At 40.3% G+C, this 12,555-nt stretch overlaps 1 long non-coding RNA gene across 2 annotated transcripts in view; it reads left to right on the forward strand.

Annotated features, from left to right (window-relative positions):
- Nucleotides 1–5,885: 5,885 nt before the first annotated feature.
- Nucleotides 5,886–12,555, forward strand: part of LOC139828493 (uncharacterized) — a 147,819-nt gene continuing 141,149 nt past the window's right edge. For both annotated transcript variants that reach the window (XR_011740169.1, XR_011740170.1), the window contains exon 1: nucleotides 5,886–6,090. This is a non-coding gene — a long non-coding RNA (uncharacterized lncRNA). The remainder of the gene's footprint in view (nucleotides 6,091–12,555) is intronic.

The raw sequence follows: 12,555 nt of genomic DNA on the forward strand, positions 1-12,555 counted from the left end.
CTAGTGCGATACAGTTCTCTGAGGGAACTATTACTCTATATATTGAAATTGGGCTGTATCTGACCATTCTTTCTATTCAACTCTAAAGGGGAGTGATCATGGAGAGACTGTGAGCTGGTGGAGACTGAATGGAAGGAAAATGCTGGCTTTGAAGCCCACTCATCCACAGGAGTTCTCAGACCTACACTACAGCTGGGACTGATCAGTAGATGATGCTTTTTCTCTGGGTTTTTCATGTTGCTTCCTAGACAGCACTGACTTGAACTAATGCAAGCAGATACTTTCAAACCTAAATCTACATGCCTCAGGGTAGCAATTCAAAGTTTAATTTGTTGATGTACGTCAAGGAAGACATAACTCAAAAGGCTTCTATCTGTACAATGGTTCATACACATCTAACCCTGGGATTTCTTAATCTCTCAGTTAGAGGAGTGGGTCAGGAAACTAGAATTCTGTTATTGCTAACACTCCCTTAGTACAACATGTGCTGTGGGATCATTTTCTTCCTGTGTATTTGGTTTCCTCATCTATCAAACCAGCCATAGAATAACTTCTGTTGGAAGAGACCCTCAGGATCATCGAGTCCAACCATAATCTAACTGTAGCACTAAACCACGTCCCTAAGAACCTCATCTAAATGCCTTTTAAACACCTCCAGGGATGGTGATTGCACCACTGCCCAGGGCAGCCTGTTCCAATGCCTGACAAGCCTTTCCATGAAGAATTTTTTCCTAATATCCCACCTACACCTCCCCTGGCACAACTTGAGGCCACTTCCTCTTATCCTATCACTTGCTACTTGAGAGAAGAGACCAACACCCTCTGTGCTACAATCTCCTTTCAGGTAGCTGTAGACAGTGGTAAGGTCTCCCCTCAGCCTCCTTTTCTCCTAGCTAAACAGCCCTAATCTCCCCTAACCAGTCATCACAAGACTTGTGCTCCAGACCCCTCATCAGCTTTGTCACCCTCCTCTGCACTCTCTCTAGTATTTCAATGTCTTGCTTATGATGAGGGGCCAAAAACTGAACACAGGATTCAAGGTGCGGGTCTCACCAGCACTGAGTAGAGTGGCACAATCACTTCTCTAGTTCTGCTGGCCACACTATTCCTGATACAAGTCAGGATGCTGTTGGCCTTTTTGGTCACCTGGGCATACTGCTGCATATTCAGCTGGCTGTCAATCAACACCCCAGATCCTTTTCTGCCAGGTAGCTTTCCAGTCACTAGAGTCTATAATAATAATTTAGATTTTTAAGTGTACTTCTAATTTTTTTTAATTAGATTCTATAAAATATTTTGAAATTTCCACATATTTGTGTTTTCATGTGCATGCTTCCTAGTCTTGCTCTTGTAAGATGTTTCCTAAGTACATGAGACTGCAGTTAGGGAAATATGGGGGAACGGTGTGTTACACATCAGTTGAAATTAGGGTCACCTAAGCATTGCACATGAAGCATGTGTCTTCCTCATCAATTTGATCTCAGTGTGAAGGAATAAGAAATATTTGTGCAGGCTTTTCTGATGAAAAATCAGAACTGTTCTTAATCTGAATGTCATCTTAAAGAAGCACGCAGGAACCAATTCTGTCTTTCAGCCACAACTAAGCGTTGCAAAGCTACTCTGAAATCTCAGGGGAAAAAAACCAAACAAACAAACAAAACAAACAGTATGCAGCCACTGTTCAAAAGCTCAGCCCTACATACTACCTGGTTGAAAGGCTGAGATGCAACAAAGCATTAGAGAAGAAATGCAGAAGGACACAGCAAAGAAGATCTGCAGGTGAGGGCTAACTGACAGGTTTTTTGCTAAATGAATGGCAAAACCCATTAAGTATTAAAAAAGATGACCATACAGAATAGCAGATTAATGTACAGCTCTGAAACATGAGTCTTGATCCAGATTCACAGCTTAGCATGTATGCTGGATAAAACCTCAGAGCCTGACTTTTGCAAAGATTATTAAAGATTGTATTAATTCTTCTGATGCCTAGGAAGCAACTGTGACTGAGCCCTCCTGCGAAAGGCTCTTATCCAAGAATAGTTGGCAGGATCTAAAGGTGAATCTTGACAAGACCAGAGTTAGAGCACATTTATTTAGGAGTTTTAATCCCTTTTCTGGCATGCAGGACAGTCCCTTCCTCTACTACTCTATGGGTTCTTTTGCGTGCTGCCAGTGTTGTGACCCTTGATTCTCCCCTTCTGAGCAAAAGAAGCATCTGCCAAGATTCACACACACTTTCTGAACCTGGGAGCCCCTTCAGCTTATCCCAAGTACTAAACAAATATAATGTATCCAGAGTGAATGATGAGACATTGGTAAACATCACTTTAGTTCTGTAACTTGAGAGGTGAAAGGTGACTAATTAGGAAGAAAAACACAGAAGGAAGAACGAAGAGATAACAATAATGAGGCAGGGGAGAAAAGAAAGAAGCAGGTGTTTAGTGACTCCCATGAAGAACAGAAAGGTATGAAAGTAACTATTCAGGAATAGGCAGACTCTAATTGAGCCTTTTTCTGTGCCACTCTGCTATTGTAAATAGCTGAAGGCAAAGCATTCTGAAAGAAACAAGCATGGATTACAAAAGAAGAGGAAGCAATATTCATGAAGCATTTAATAATAAAAATTATCAACAGATTTCCTAATGCAATGCCTCATCTCAAATATTAGAAATGCTTTGAAGTCAGATGGCTGTTCTCTCTCTTCTTCCTCTCCAAAAATGTGGTCATCTAAAGGTACAATGTTATCCAACAGAAACATACTTCAAAAAATTTCAAATGTTGCCAAAGAGGGAGTTTGTTTTCTTTCATGTGATGACAAATAGTTTTGCTTTTGTAATTCTATTAAGAGGGCTCTACGGGTCCAAAATCAGGTATTAGGAGTTTTTGGTTGTGGAACAAAACAGGTACTCCCTCAAAATGGAGGAGGAAGGAACTGAAATTTGTGAGATGACACTGGGTATCAATCATACTCTAGGAATACCAGAGAATTACAAGGAAGTAATCTTTGACTAATGGTTGCACCAGTAAAACATACGCTGAACAATCTCCTGTAATGCACTGATTCATTCAGATGTCAGTCTGATGACAGGCTGACATCTACTAAATTCCTTTTGGTATCATAAAAGCTGTAGTAACTGAAGGTCTCTGTTTTGAGGACACTGGCTAAACCCAAGCTCAGTACACTGTAGTTTGTACACAAAGCTGCTGGAAGACACTATTTCTAGCTAAAAATGTTGTAAGAACTTTCAGCACAAATACTGATAAACTCCATATATATTGCTTAGGAATATTTCAAAAACTCGTGAAACAGCAGCCCTTCTTTTAGCTGAGAAACGGATGTCAAATAATACACCTACCACGGAAAAGGCCGCCATGTCAAGCATCCAAGGATAACTCCCTGAATGCTTTCCTAAGCTGTGGTCAAGCAAGCCAGTAGAAAAGTAGACATTTTGGTTAGAAGCACTCCTAATGTTCAGCAAAGCTTGTAAGATCGGTGTTTCTGTAAGGCACCCAGGTGCTGAGATGTGAGACCGGGACATCTTTCGATCTGCACAGTGCTGCCTCCATGGCTCTTGCTGTATGCTTGGCACATCTATCCCCTGCTCTCTGCATCTACCCCCTGTTCTGTAGGGGTGAGGAAGTGGTGCAACATTAAAGTATAGTTTGCTACCCCTTTATCTATCTTGTCATTCTAACAGGTAGAAGGAGGCAGGAGGACCTTTCTCCTTTACTCTGAGGGGGAAGGTCTAGCTGGCTCTCTTGCTAGATAGAATGGACCATCCAAAAAAGCTTCTTGAGATAGCATGGCCCCAGAGATGGACCTGATGTTTTGTATTTAGAGGTGGCCTCTGTATAATTAGATAATGGCATTTAAATTTAGCAGATGCATACAATTAAAGTGATAAAAGTGTGGAACGGGTAGTATAAGAGAAGTGGCAGTTCTAGCTTTTTCTCTTAAATGTTGTCCTCTTCAAGGAAATCTTTGTTATCTTATTCTGTCCTGGTAATGTTTCCTTTTCTGCTGTATTTGCATATCTCGCAGAACTATGGGAAAAGGTTCAGTCACACAGTTTAATTGCACTGTGTTTGTACCATCTTAATCTTAGGCCCCCAGGTTTCTTCTGACGTACTCATGGGGGATCAGGAAGAATTTTTTTTTTATTTTTTTTGATACACTATGTGGCTTTGGGGTATTATTTCTACTAACTTCTGCAGCATTGGGGTTTGGCTCCAGCTACAGGTAGGATTTTGGCAAGGAACACATAGTAATCTGCACTTGATGTATTATATTTTTCACACAAGAGAAAATCCGAATTCTGTGGAGAACATGTGTTACTAAGCTGACAGAAAGAGCAAAGAGCATGAAATTCAGATGTGTTTGGTTGGTGTTTTGCTAATCCACTTAGCATAAAGCCAGGCACAGATATGGAGCCAAATGGGAATTTTCTTTGCATCAGATCATGAGCAGGTATTAAGGTTTGTTTTCTACCCTCCTCTACAGAGTCAGCCATGATCTTTCACCAGGCTCACCCAGGAGCTTTATTTAGGAAAGTCACTGCTCTTACAGGAATTCTGTTAGCCCCCTGACTCCATTATTACTGCTCCACCTGTGCGAAATTACAGCACATTTAAGTAGGTCTGATGAATGGGCATGAGGAAGTATTGTGTCTCTTCAGCTGTGAGATGCTGCTTGGACCTGTGTACAAGAGTCATTGCTGGAATTTTTAATGAATGGCTTTGGAGCCAGGACCTCATGGGTCAGGAAGACCCTTTAAACTCTGTGCTCCTGAGCCAGTGTAGTCTGTGCACTGCTGAACCCCTCCAGCAAATGGAACAGGTAGGCAAGGGCCTCTTTTGTGAGCATTGGCAGAGCTTTTAAGTGTAACCTAGACACCAAGCAGATCTATGCTATCATGCCACTGATGCCTGAGTGCATTAGAGCAGTGAAAACTTAAGAGCCTGTGCAATGTCACATATGGAAACTTAAGCATCAACAACGTTATATCAAGGGTTTTTTGACAGTGATGCCTAAATATTGGAAAAAGGCCAGAAAGGAGAGCTCCACTTGCACATAGCCCTAAGTCTTGTTCTTTTAATGCCAAGAAAATGCCATATACTTCCATGGTGAGTGATTTCTACTTCATGAGAAATAGCAAAGCCGGAAAGAACAAAAAGTTGGCACCTTTGCTTTTGAGCGCAGCCTGTGCAATGTGAGCAGCCCCGCCAGGGGCAGGCAGGGAGGTAGAAGGCAGCAGAGCAGAGAAGGTGAGCTCTGCACCTGGCTTCCAGTTTTACAACATAAAGTTTAATGGATGAATGGTTTCAGCTTTTATGGTCAGATGCTTATTCATAACAATTTCTGCTGTTTTTCAAATTCTACTTGATCTTTGTGTTAGACTTGGTAGTGAGGCCTTCTTCAAGTTCAGAAAGTTTTTATTGGAGTAGTTCTGGTTCCTCTCTTTTATATGTGCTGGTTTTGTTCAACCAGCCTTTTGCACATGCTTTATCTTTTGACAAACTGACTCGCTTGGCTTTTGAATGCATTCAAATTCTGTGCAGTACGTCTTGCTCACATAAACCCAGAGAAAGCACACCATAATCTCCTCATGAACTACTATTTCACCAGAGCTCTGCTGTGAGCATGTATTAGAAAGCTGACAACGACCAAAGAGCTGTATTTCTGATCACACCAGAAAGATAATTGTGCTCAGCTTAAAACTTGAAGAGTTTTCAGTGTTTTTTGCTACTCGGTGAGAGTTGGAGACCCTCAGGTACTGTCCTTCTAGATCTGGTCAGAAACTTGCAAGGAGACTTGGAGCCTCCGGTGCAGACACCAGCGCCTTGCCGGGCACACAGCGCTGAGTGACCGTCGGGCAGCAAGGCGTTAACGGGCACGCGGCGCTGAGTGACCGTTGGGCAGCAAGGCGTTAACGGGCACGCGGCGCTGAGTGACCGTTGGGCAGCAAGGCGTTAACGGGCACGCGGGTCGCAAGACGCTGTGGGCTAATTAAATGCCGCTGGGGGCAACAGTCTTGTCTTTCCTCTCTCGGAGCCAGCGCGTTAGGGCTGTGGCGGCCGCGGAGCTTCTCGGTAATTACTGCGCGGGGCCGTCAGGCAGGGGCTCGGCGGGACGTGGGGGGCCGGGCCAGGGGGGTGGTGCGGGCCGCCGTTCGGGGCTGGCGGCAGCTAGCGGCTGCGGTGTGTGCACACAGGAGCAGCGGGGCGGTGCGGAGGTGCTGGTTCAGCCCGTACCGGCGGGCTGCAGACTCCTGTTGGCTGGTGTGGTGTGTTCGGCTGCGCGGCCGGCCGTGTTTGACAGGTTTCCGTATTCGTTAAGCCAAACAGCGGGTTTAATGAGAGGCAGCAATATGAAGTTTTGAATAAGGGTGAATGCGTAAGCGTGGCTTTGTGATGACTGGAAATTGTTAATGGTAACGTTTGAGGTGTTGCCTGGGAATTGTCCTCTGCACGTGGGTTGAATTAAAACCAACTTGTTGCTGTGGTTTCCTGCCCGGGATATCTTAGTTGGGACTCTTTAAAAAAAGTATTCTTTGGGTTTTTTGGGTTTTTTTTTTTTGTTTGTTTTTTTTTTTGTTTGTTTGTTTGTTTTTTTTGTTGTTATTTTTGCTTTTGATATCTCATGTTAGAACTGTACAGCAGTTTCCTTTAGCAAACTCCCTGTAGTTGCAGAGGCTAGGGCACGGGTGCCTGCCTGCTTTACTCCTCAGGTATATTATAAATATGGCTCTAAGTTTTTTCTTCGTGTTGGGTGCATTTTGTGGGCATTATGCACACTAGTGCAAGAAGAAAGTCTGGCTGACACTGTTGAGCAGGACGTGTATGAGAGTGGTGAGAGAAGAGTAGGGGACTTGAGGACCCAGGTAGTCCCTTGGCATCTGCTGTTTACTCACTGTAATTCTCTCTGCGGAGCCTGAGATTTTGATAGTCAAGCTAACAGGAGGCTTCCATGCTGCATAATTTCATTGTAAATGTTGCTTAGCGTAAATTCCAAATAGAAACTTTTTTGTTTTGTCGGGTGGTAGAAGTGATTTTTCGTTCTTTTATTTTTTTGAGCTTTTATTATAATGTGTGGCTACTTCAAAAATGTCTTTAAATTTTGAATAGGAAAGTAACATCTGGTTTGTTTTCAGTAGTGTTTTGAGCAGCAAATGCAAATAGAGCTTTGTATTTTAACAAAGCGCTCTTGGATTGTCATTGTAATGAAAGTTTCTTACGTCCCAATTATCCTAATATCAGGGATTTGCTGGATATTGTTTCAGCTGAAAAAGAAACTTGCTAAGCATTTCAGTGCAAAACTTATCCCTCAGGAAGACTTTCCTTTTTAATAGCAGTAGCTAATCTGCATCTTGCAGTTTCTTCTACTTATCATATTTTAAAGTCTCCAGGTAATATATAAAATCTCTTTATAGGTTTCCAGTGCAGATTGTATCAGACATGGACTATTTCTGATATACTGACATGTAGTTCTTCACACACACACAAGACTAAGTAAAAGCTGTATGGGAAAGAAATGCTGATCTGGGAGTATTAGGAGTGTCTTCAGCATTTTATTGGGGTGTATATGTGACTTGAGAGAAGGTTCTTCTGAGAATCTTCTTCATACCAACATTTCTTATTGGTTTTGTTTCTTGAATTTAATTTGTATGCCTGCTGTGGTTTGCTGTCCACTGTTTTGTTTGGGTTTTTAAGTCTGTGTTCTGTGTTGCATCGTTTGCTTCATGATTGAAAACAAAAAATGAAGTCTTTCTCCAACTGTTCTGTATCATTGTGCTAAACTTGGCTCAATATCAGTGAGAGAATGATGAATAAAGCATTATGGTTATTTAATTTTGTTAATGTCTCTTTATTATAACTTCAGCAAATAACAGTAAGGTATCAATTGGGTTGTATTCCTTTTTTTCTTGTCCTCATACTAAGCTGTTTTTTCTACTGAACTCAATGAGTGTGACTTAGAAACTGCTACCTAGAAATTAGTCCTAGAACATAAGTTTAGTGGGAAGAAGTGTGACTTTCTGAAGCAGATAAAGGACTTCACAGAAGAGACTTATTTGTTGTATTGCCTTGTGTAGAGCTCTTTTCCAGACTTTTTAAGAAAAATCTAAAATAACAGATATGATAAAGTCTCCTTCACACATAAGAGATAATAAAATGCAGAATATTCGGATTTGGAGTGGGAAAAGTGAAAACCAAAACAAAATAGTAGCAGGCCCAACGAGAACTCCTGTTTTAAAAGTTCGGGAAGTTTGCAATTTGGTTGAAAGTGTTAACTAGAGCTGTTCAGAACTTTATTTCTAAGGATTTCTCTTGAAACTTCTATATTGGATAACTGTTTTGTACTACAAAAGTGTCTAACTATCGTGCACATTATTTGACAGAAGAAAACAAAACCAAAATACTGCCTTCACTGTAAAGTTTTCATCTGTGCATATGAAACATTTTCTTTGTCCCTTGTAAGGACGAAAGATTTGGTTCTTCAAATAATTTACTCTTTCTCCTCTCTCTCATTAGGGAATAGAACTTCCCTAATGCTCTTTATAATGATCTGTAATTTGCATCCTCTAGAGAAGCATGGTGAAATAAAAGATGAGGAGGGCAATGGAATTGCCATAAATCAGACTTATTAAACAATTGGTTTTCTTGTGTGTTGTGGCATTGCAATATTGCGTTAGCAAGCTTCAGAGAAGGAAACGTGAAGAAAGTAAGTGTTGGAGTACTCAGAGCTGGTGTGACAGATGTGTTTCCATCAGTTTACTGTTTCTTTTGAGTTATGACCTACCTGGTGGTGTCTCATTTCTCTTCCCTGAATGAGTAATTCCTCAAAAGAACCTAGAAAGAACTATGAAAAGTACCTCTACTGAAAAACCTGGAAGTACTCATGGGGTGTTGCTGGTAAATAACCAGGGTGGAGGATCAGTTTGATATAGCATTTGTGAGTGTTTTCTAACCTTCTCTTTCCATATTATATTCTCATCTGCTGACACAAATCGATTAATATTTTGTTTCTGTATCAGTTTCTCCTCTACACACAGAGTTTTATATGATGTGGTCATTGAACTGGAGCACAATCCACTATTTAAATTATGAAAAGCTTTCCAGGTTGGTTCAGAACCCAAAATGATGGGATCAAAATCAAGTAGACCTGGCACTTCTGGCTATTGTTAAAGCTCGTTATCAGCTGGTTGCTGGCTCTGTCCTTTGACCTACTTTCGTTCCATTCTACTACTCTACGCTGAAGAGATTTTAGGTAGTTTAAGTGAAGCTGTTATTTAGCTGAGGTAGAAAGATACTCTGATAGTCATTAATAAAACCAAATCCACCTCACTGTGTAATGCTTACACTTGACTGTCTCCACAATACTGGGCTTTTAAATCCATTTTAATTTTCAAGTCTGTTTTGTTGATTGGGATCTAGGATTTTCTCCGCAGTACTCCAAAGTATTTTCTGTTGTGTAGGATACTTATGTAAGGAACTAAGTTTTACAGGATGGGCATCTTTGTATTTCTATTTATAAATTGATTTATTTTAAAACAGTTCTTTTCAAATTAATTGTGAATTTTGTGTAGCATCTCTGATTTTATTTAATTGACATGACATTAGTGTTGCCCCAGTCATGCAGTATTTGCATATAGATAATATCACTGAAATCTTGTTAGACTATAGTTTACTTCGCTGTAGAGAGAATTCAGCTGGTGTCATTATGCAAAAGGCATCCCAAAGGCTTGAGATTTGTTCTTAAGCTCTGCTAGGAGAGATGTAGCTATTTCAGCCAGAGACTTGAAGCAAGCAATAAAAAAGCCATAGTCATACCATTCTGCATAACTTCCACCAGACCTTTGAAGAGTACTGACTGTTTTCAGTAGAATTCCAATCCTACAGTTTCCTTGCTCCACATAGCTGCATTAGAAGTCTCTGTGTGGACAAGGACAGCTAATAGCCTGTTCAGCAGCATGTGTAATTGCATGAAGAACAGGTCTTACTACATTGTGTTTTGCTACATTAGCTGGAACTGTTGTTTTAACAACGTGCCGGGTAAAGCAATAAGAGAGAACTTGACCTAAACAGTGTGGAGTTCATGGTTGCCTTCTTCATTAGTAAACCAACGAAACACCACAGCTTGTTTCAAGAGGACTTACCTAGAGAAATATGTGGCATTGCTGGCATTTGGAAGAAATTTGTGTCAGATTTCCCAGCTTTCCTTTTCTTGCACATTTTCTAGTGCTTCTGCACAAGCCAGAAGGATTCCTCTTAATGTTTTAAGGTTTAAAAACCTGTTTCTTTTTTCTTCCTGTTGTGTCAATAGATAATAAGATGTGAAAACTTGTCTTTTGCTGAATAATCAGGAAAATGGTTACAACTGCATTTGAATCTGAAGAAAGCAGGTTTGGGGAAATGTAGAGTAGTACCATCAAATGCTTATCTAGTGTATCTTGTTTCTTTTTGAATACTTCATTCCTGCATATTCTATTTTTTTCCATATTAAAGGATAATCCCGTGTCCTTTCAATGCATCTTTCCAGAAGTTCTAAGCTGCGTGGTTGTACTCAGATGCATATGGTAGGAGATGGGGAATAACGTGAATAGGATGGAACATAGCTGTGTATGAGAAAAGCAGGTTTAACTGTTTGGATGAGAGCACAGTACTTCAAAGCTTTTCGAAAACACTGATGAGCTCTTCAGTGGTTGTAGATGTTCAGAGTGAGAATAACATTCACAGCCAGGTGTGTAATCTGAAATTTGAAGCTGTTTTTCTGTTATTAGACTTCATATTATCCTATGTAATTCATGGCCATAGGTTGAACTTTTTGTTGGAGAAAAATAGCCTCTACCATCACACACCAAATTCAATAGCCACACAGCATCAAAACAAGAATGCTGTTCTCTTCCTGAAAGCAAACAAGTTATGTTGCTGACCTCTGGAACACTTGTCTAGCTATTTTGAAGGACACAACAGAATTTCAGGTGTGAAACGGAATGACAGATGTCAGTGAGGTTTTTTTCATTTAAAATCAAATATAACTTTACCAGCTGCACAGTGGTCTCCAGAGACTTGGTCTCCAAAGGCTTGAGTTAGCTTCTGCATACTTACAGATTAAGCTGGGCACGTTTGAAATATATGCTTAGAAAGTTGTGCAAAAACTGACAGTATTTGACTTTGAGCCAGTTTAAGTTACCTCATGCCTAGGATTTTTCTGTGAATCTTCATTCTTGTCTCCTGAACTGTTCTTTTAGTTTTTCTCCATTTGTTCAACAGCTTAATGACAACACAGTTTGGCAGGAACAATTGCTACCATGTTCTTTTAGTTTTTCTCCATTTGTTCAACAGTTTAATGACAACACAGTTTGGCAGGAACAATTGCTACCATGTTTAGCCCACTACCTTCATAGGGTGTTTTCTTCTTTCTTATGGTAAGTAGCTGACATCAAGAACAATCTCTGAGCTCTCCTAGTTAGCATTCATTGTGCACTGAACAAATCTTGCTAAGACAGCCAGCTAACTTTCACATTTCAATATGAGTCTCTTTGATGTATGGCATACATTTTCCATGGCTACTTTCAATTACGTTTACCTATACACACAAGAAGACTTTGAGATCTGCATAAAGGAACACAGAATTTCTTAATTGATGGTTGCTTTTCAAAGACTATAAGGTTTATATGTTAGATTTTTTCATACCACTGATGAGCCAACCTTGTCTGTTTCATTTTTTTTATTGTTGTCTCTTCAAGTTTATTTTAATTTGTCCTCAGCTTCTTTCTGTTTCTTTGAGCAATGAAGACTGAAGTTCTAATGTTCTGTTACAGGAATGCTGCACAAGAGAAAAACAAGGTAGTCATAGTCACAGCTGGTCGTGGAGATTGCTGGAGTTAGTGGTTATGGAAGCATGAATATGTGATGGGAATATCAAGCTCAGAGTCACTAGACTCCTTTTTGGTGACTTGAAATGCACAAAGAGTAGAGCTCAAATTTTAAACATGGTTTATAACATTAGGGTCAGAGAAAAACAAAACACTGCAAACAAAACCAAAGCATTCTAGATTGTAAACCCTCATCTTAGTTGACCTGACTGCAGAGCTCCAACTGCAAATAAAGTAGGAGGGGAACTGGCAACCCTGAACCAAGAAAGTTGATTATTTTTGCATGGTACAGACGGAAAAAATGTAACACCAGCTGGTTAATTCCTGTAAAAAGAGGCAAGAGATGAGATTAAAACTGGCCATCAATTCTAGTATAGAAATATCAAAACATCTGTCAAATATTTGACACATACGAAACCAAACTTTGTTCACTCTGGCAGTGCTGGAGGAGCATCTGGGGAAAAAAAAAAAAAAGAGGCAGAACTGGAACAACTTCAAACAACCTGCTCCTGTAAGAGCATTGCTATGGTAACAAAGTTATCTTAACCTCACTCAGATCAATATGTTCCTCTTCCCATTAGACTAGCCAAAAAAGCATTAAAATGACCTGCAGGTAATAAAGATTCACAGTGCAAGTTTAGTATTTGTAGTACTGAACATATTTTGGTATTCTTTTTCA

Source organism: Patagioenas fasciata, chromosome 8, assembly GCF_037038585.1.
Source record: "Patagioenas fasciata isolate bPatFas1 chromosome 8, bPatFas1.hap1, whole genome shotgun sequence".
In the NCBI taxonomy this organism is placed as follows: domain Eukaryota; kingdom Metazoa; phylum Chordata; class Aves; order Columbiformes; family Columbidae; genus Patagioenas; species Patagioenas fasciata.